The sequence below is a fragment of the Coenobita brevimanus genome, chromosome 95, assembly GCF_032717465.1.
Source record: "Coenobita brevimanus isolate Jiangsu-jjx chromosome 95, ASM3271746v2, whole genome shotgun sequence".
In the NCBI taxonomy this organism is placed as follows: Eukaryota; Metazoa; Arthropoda; class Malacostraca; order Decapoda; family Coenobitidae; genus Coenobita; species Coenobita brevimanus.
The window spans coordinates 11,491,683-11,499,244 of NC_137048.1; positions in this window are offsets into that span (position 1 = coordinate 11,491,683).

Below are 7,562 nucleotides of genomic sequence, written 5' to 3' on the forward strand. Positions count from 1 at the left end.
AATCCCCTGCCATTTCACTGCCCTCCCCCCAACTTACACCCCCTCTCCCATATATTAAAAACCAGATGACACTGAAGGCCTTTGGTTCCTTCTTCCTTGCATGAAACACACACACACACACACACACACACACACACAAACACACACACACACAATACAGTTAATGACATGAGGTGTGTGGGGCCATTTGTTGCGTGGAGGAATGCTGTACCTCTCTCTCTCTCTCTCTCTCTCTCTCTCTCTCTCTCTCTCTCTCTCTCTCTCGTGTTATCCCAAATTAGTCAACACACTGAGATTGTATCCTGTCTCTCTCCCCATCTATCTATCGACCCACGTATCTATCTATCTATCAGTCTGTAGTTATCTATCTGTTGCTGTATTTCCCTCTTCTATCTCAGTCTTCCTCTTTATTGATTTTTTTGTATCTATCTTTATCTATCTATCTATCTATCTACGTCTTTTTGCTCGCCTGGGTCCTTTTAACTTTCTCCCTCTTTCCGCTTATCCCATTTAATCCTTATATCTATCTATCTATATCTATCTATCTTATCTATCTATATCTATCTATCTATATCCTTCTATATCTCTGTCTATCTATCTATCTATCTTTCTATATCTACTTTTAATTATCTGCATCTCTATCCACGAATCCATCTATCTCTTAATTTATCTATCTGTCTATCTCTCAGTCTATCTATCTACCTACCTATCTATCTATCTATCTATAGCCAGATGACTTAATCCCTTTACGGGTGGCCACAGCCTCATCGCCTCCATATCGCCCTGTCCCCTGCCATTTCGCTGCTCTCCCTTCAACTTACACCTCCCTCTCTTATATACCTCTCCACTCCTTCCCTCCATCTCATCCTCGGTCTCCCCCTCCCTCTCCCCCATTCACCTCACTCATACACCCTCGGTAGAATCTTTTAACTTTAAGATGATACTGGTTGGAGGCCTTCACGCGGTGTCACAGGTCCAACCAGGCTGTTATAGAGATGTAGTACGCTAAACGGCATTATGTATCAGCTAAATTTAACCTACAGTACTAACCTATGGCACATGTGTACATATGTACACCATTCTGTGTTTGTTGCGCACACGGTGCATACATAGTTGCAAATATATTTGTAGCAGATGCAGAGTACGTTAATTGATATTATCCATAAGCTGAATGTAACCTATGACGCAAAATTCTCCTACACACACACACACACACACACACACACACACACACACACACACACACACACACACACACACACACACACACACACACACACACACACACACACACACACACACACACACACACACATATATATATACACATAAACACTTGCAACCATTATCAGTACGAGTATATTGCACATATATTGCTCACACAGCAGCAGGGCACACTAACCTACACCCCCTCATGCTGGGAACAACTCTATATTCCACCTAACACAACATTTTACTGGGCCTAAAGTGGGTGATAGGAGGCTGGGAAAAACTGCTAAGGGAGGCTGGGAAATACTGCTAAGGTGAAAAGCCTGGTGGAGGTGATTGGTGTATTATTATTACAGGTAAGATGATTACCTTCAGGTGAATGGGAGTACTAGGAAACACAATGACTGGCATACATCTTGCACACAACAGGAGACTACTACTACTACTACTACTACTAATTATAATTATAATAATAAAAACAATAATAATCTATCTATCTATCTATATCTATCTACAGCTCGACGCCCTAATTCCGTCAAGGGTGGCTGCAGACAAAACACCTCCAAGTCGCTCTGTCACCCACCACTTGGCTACCCTCACCCAATTCACTTCCCCCTGGGGGTAGGGGGGTTTCAAGAATACACCCCCAGTATCCCTGCTTGTCGTACGAGGCGACTAAAAGGGTTGGTGGTGGGTTAGTGCCCCACCCCGTAAAAAGAACTAACTAAAAAAGCGAACAAAGCGCCTCGGACCCGGACGGACCATACGTTGACGACTAAGGAACGGACGAAGGACATTCTTAGGGTGGGAACGTGGAATGTGAGAGGAGTGAATGATGAAGTGAAAAAGAGAGAGATTGTTCAGGTGCTTGAGGATGCAAAAGTGGATATATGTGGATTGACTGAAACTAAATGGAAAGGTGAAAGGGTGAGAAAATGGGAATATGGTTTAGGTATATGTGCGGGAGTCAATGAAAATGAGAGGGCAAGAGAGGGAGTATGTCTGATGATAAGCAAGAAGTGGAAGGAGAATATAAGAGAGTATGGAACAGTGGGTGCAAGGATTGTATGGGTGGGGATGAAAGTAGGTATACAAGCGTGGGCGATTGTATGTGTGTATGCCCCGACAGAGGATCGAGTGGCAAGAGTGAAAGATGAGTTTTGGGCGAGTGTAGAAGCGTGTATGGACAAGTTTGAGAGGAGCGAGAGTGCTGTTGATTGGAGACATGAGTGGCAAAGTTGGGAATGTACGAGTGGATGGAGTGGTTGGTCAGTGGGGTGTGCCAGCTGACGTAGATGGGAATGGAAGTGCTTTGGTGGACATCTGTGCTTGTAAGGGGTTGGCAATAGCCAACACCTACTTTCGGCATAAGATGATCCACCGGTATACATGGAGAGTAATGAGGAGGATGGATGGTGAACTTGTTGAACGAAAGGCAATGATAGACTACGTGTGTGTGGATGAGCGAATGAGAAGACAAGTGTTGGATGCAAGAGTGTGGAGAGGGTGGGGGAATGGAGTCTTGGACCATCAATTAGTGATGGCCAAGGTAGAGCTGCAAAGAAAGTGGTTGAGGAGACGAAGGGGAAGACAGGAGGAAGCAACTCCTGTGAGAAGAGTGGAGAAATTGCAAGATAGTGAGAAAATGACAGAGTATAAGAGCATAGTGGAAGAAAGACTGGGAAGGTATGAGCTAGAGCAGATGGAAGGGGTGGAAGACGTATGTAAGATATTCACGGAAGAGATAGGCGCAGCGTGTGAGGCGGTTTGTGGAGTGAGGAGGAGATGCAAGGGTGTGCAAGGGACAGCATGGTGGAATGATGAGGTGAAACGAGCTGTTGAACATAAGAAGAAGGCATATAGTGAATGGTTAGCGAGTAGAGGTAGGGGAGAAGATGAGAGAGAGAAGAGAGAGGTATATGTGAGCAGGAGAAGGGAGGTTAAGAGACCGGTGAAGGAGAGTAAAAAGAAAGTGGATGAGGAGTTTGGGAGGAATCTGAGTGTGAAATGGAGGGAGAGTAAGAAATTGTTTTGGAAGGAGGTAAAGAAAGTAAGGCAGTGTGAAAGGGGAAATAGTAGGGGAGTGAAAGATAGGAATAATAGATTGTTGGTGGAGAAGAGAGAGAAACTGAGGAGATGGAAGGAGCACTTTGAGGATTTGTTGAATATGGAGAGTGAGAGCAGTGCAAGTATAAGTGGTTGGGGAATGGCTGGGAGAAGAAGAGATTAGAGGAGGGAGGAAGAGATCAGTAGGGCGGAAGTAGTGGATGCGATGAAGAATATTAAGTTGGGAAAGGCCCCAGGAATTGATGGAGTGTGTGCTGAAATGCTTAGGTATGGGGGTGAGATTGTTGTGGAGTGGATATGGAAGTTGTGTAGATTGGCTTGGGAAGAGGGAAGGGTTCCAGAGGACTGGAAATCAGGTATAATTGTTCCTTTATACAAAGGAAAAGGAGAGAGAGAAGTATGTGGTAACCATAGGGGTATTTGCCTACTTAGTGTGACTGGTAAAACATATGGTAGAATACTCATTGATAGGGTTAGGCATATGACAGAGGAGCTAGTTGGAGAAGAACAAGGGGGATTTAGGAAGGGAAAAGGGTGTGTAGATCAGATATTTGTTCTAAGATGTTTAGTGGAGAAGTATCTAGAGAAGAGAAGGAAAGTGTATGCTGCCTTCATGGACTTGAAGAAAGCTTATGACAGAATAGATAGGCAACGTATGTGGAAGGTATTAAGAATATATGGAGTGGAGGGGAAATTGTTGAGTGCTGTGAAGAGTATGTACGAGGGAGCTAGGGTTACGGTGCGAGTGGATGGTGAGCTGAGTGAGTTCTTTGATCTCAATGTGGGACTGAAACAGGGTTGTTTGATGTCTCCATGGCTGTTTAATATATACATGGATGGGGATGTAAAGGAGGTGCAGGGTAGGGCAGTGGATGTGGGGGTGGCTCTAATGAATGAGGGTGAAATTTGGAAGCTTCCGGTGTTGCTGTTTGCTGATGATACAGTACTTTTGAGTGAAGATGAATGGGAGTTGCAAGGTTTGGTGAATGAATTTGGGACAGTGTGTAGGAGGAGGAATCTGAAAGTTAATGTAAACAAAAGTAAAGTTATGGTGTTTGAGAGGAATGAAGTCACAGAGTGTGCAGTGAGGTTGGATGGTGAGGATATGGAGAATGTGAGTGCATTAAAGTACTTGGGTAGTGTGATGAGTAAGGATGGAACTTTGGGGGATGAAGTGCGTGAAAGGGTACAGCAGGGAAGGAAGATCGTTGGTACACTAAAAGCAGTGATGAGAAATAGGGAGGTGAGTATGGAAGTTAAGAAGTCACTGCATGATAGTATTGTGATCCCTACCCTGAAGTATGGAAGCGAGGCATGGACCTTGCAAGAGGGGAACAAGTCAAGAGTGAGAGTAGTGGAAATGAGTTACTTGAAAGGAGCATGTGGAGTGACGTGGAGGGACAGGGTGACGAATGAAGAAGTGAAGGAACGATGTGGGGTGGATGTGGATGTGGTTGAGAAGATTAGGAGAAATACACTGAGGTGGTTTGGACATGTGAAGAGAATGGAGAATGAAAGACTGACTAAGAGGGTGTATGTAGGTGAGGTGGAGGGAGGGAGAGAAAGAGGTAGACCGAGGATAAGGTGGAGGGATGGAGTTGAGAGGTACATGAGGGAGGGGGGTGTGAGTTGGCTGGAGGGTAGTCAAATGGTGGGTGACAGAGCGACTTGGAGGCGTTTTGTCTGCGGCCACCCTTTGCGGGATTAGGGCGTTGGGCTATAGAAATAGATAGATATACATATATATATATATATATATATATATATATATATATATATATATATATATATATATAACTAGGCTGCTTCCCCCAAGGAAAGGGAGGTAGCCGAGACGGGACGACACACTCCCCATTTACTCATCCATTCAAACACATTCATTCGCATCTTAGCCCCAAAGGGGAGAACGGACAGATCCTCACCGCACCACACCGCACAAGGGTCAACTGCGCAATGCAATCAGTGACATCCGCAGCAGGGCCCGACAGCAGAGCTGGTTTACCCCTAACACTCATAACAGACTCATCCCCTTACCCGCACCTGACCTGACTAGCTGATCAGACCAAATGCGGGAGAATGTCCCCTCAGGGCTGCGTCATCACTTATTCATTCACAATTTCTCTCCATTTATTTCTGTCACGCACAACCACTCTTCCTTGCTCAACAGACATCCCTCTCACATCCAGCGCTCTCTTTGCACTGTCCATCCATCCTATTCGTGGTCTTCCTCTCAGCCTTACACCTCTCACATCAGATCTAGTTATCTTTTTCACCAATCGCTCATTATCCATTCTCTCCGTATGCCCAAACCATCGCAACACCGTCTGCTCAACTCTACCAGCCATCTCCCGAACAACTCCAGTTCTCCTTCGCACTTCATCATTTAGCACTCGATCCATACGTGTCACTCCACACATACTCCTCAGTTACCTCATCTCCATTACATTCAAACTTTTCCTCTCTGCTACACCCATATTCCATGTTTCAGCCCCATATAAAGCAGTCGGTACCACAACACCCTCATACAGCCTTCTCTTTACATCCATTCTAAGCAAACGACATCTAAACACTTTTTTCATTCCTCCCAGCACCTTTCCTACTTCATTCATTCTAAACTTCACTTCTGCATCTATTCTTCCATCCACAGCAACATGTGACCCTAGATATTTAAAATACTCTACCTCCTCAAGCAACTCGCCATTCAAAACTATATTCATCCCCCTACCATCTACCAACCTCGTACACTTCATCATTTTACTCTTATTCTCATTTACTTTCAATTTCCTGCTTTCACACACCCTTCCAAACTCCTCTACCAACTGTCTCAATCTCTCCTCTGAATCAGCCACCAGTGCAGTATCATCTGCAAACAGTAGCTGCTTCAGATTCCACTCTCCACCATCAACATTCACCAGACTCAGACCTCCACCTAAAACTCTTGCATTCACCTCGCTTACAACACCATCCATGTAAATATTAAACAACCAAGGCGATATCACACATCCCTGTCGCAGCCCCACTCTCACGGGAAACCAATCACTCACAGCATTTCCCACTCTTACACACGCTCTACTATTTACATAAAAACTTTTCACCCCTTTTAGTAACCTACCATCAAGTCCATACAATCTTAAAACAGTCCACAAAGCCTCCCTATCAATTCTATCATACGCTTTCTCTAAATCCATAAATGCCCAAAACACATCCTTGCCTTTCGCTAAATACTTTTCACACACTTGTCTCACCGCAAACACCTGATCCACGCATCCCCTCCCTCTCCTAAAGCCACACTGCTCATCACCAATCACTCCCTCTGTACCCTCTCTAACTCTCATAATTAACACTCTACCATACACCTTACCTACAACACTCAACAGACTTATACCCCTAAAGCTAGTACATTCATACTTATCACCCTTGCCTTTATACAACGGGACCACACAAGCACTTGCCCAGTCAATTGGCACCATGCCTTTCACAAAGCACACATTCAACAGTCTTACTAACCAGTCAACAATAGTCACTCCACCACCCTTAAGGCATTCCACAGCACACCCATCCATACCTGCAGCTTTCCCTGTTTTCATCTCCTTTACTGCCTTCTCCACTTCCTCCTTCGTGATCAAAGAATCATTCAACTCTCCCAACACATTTATTCCTTGCACCCTTCCATCCGCCGCAATCTCAGCCACCTTTTCCTCCTCTACATTTAACAATCTTTCAAAATACTCTGCCCATCTCTTCCTTACTGCATCCATCTCAATTAACATCCTTCCATCCTCTGCTTTTACTCGTTCTTCCTTCCCAGACTCTCCCTTTCGCACCCTTTTCACCTAATGCCAAAACATTTTCTTATTCTGTTGAAAATTCTCTGTCAGCCGCCTACCCCACCTCTAATCTGCTGCCACTTTAGCATCAAGCACAGCCCTTCTCGCCCTATTCCTCTTTTCCTTATACCTTTTATATGACATCTCATCCTTCCTCTGCAGCCACACTTCATATGCACGTCTCTTCTCAGCCACAGCCATACTTACTTCCTCGCACCACCATTCACTTCCTTTTCTTATACCACCACCCACACGTCTCACACCACACACTTCTTCTGCATGCCCCGCCACAGCACTCTTAAATAACTGCCATTCCTCCTCCACACTGCCATTTTCCTGATCTTTCACTGCGTTCCACTCATCTTTCAATTTCTCCTGATACTCTATCTTTTTCTCTCTTTTATCCAACTCACTCACTTTCAAAACCTCCCTGCCACACTTAACCCTCCTAGCTCTCAC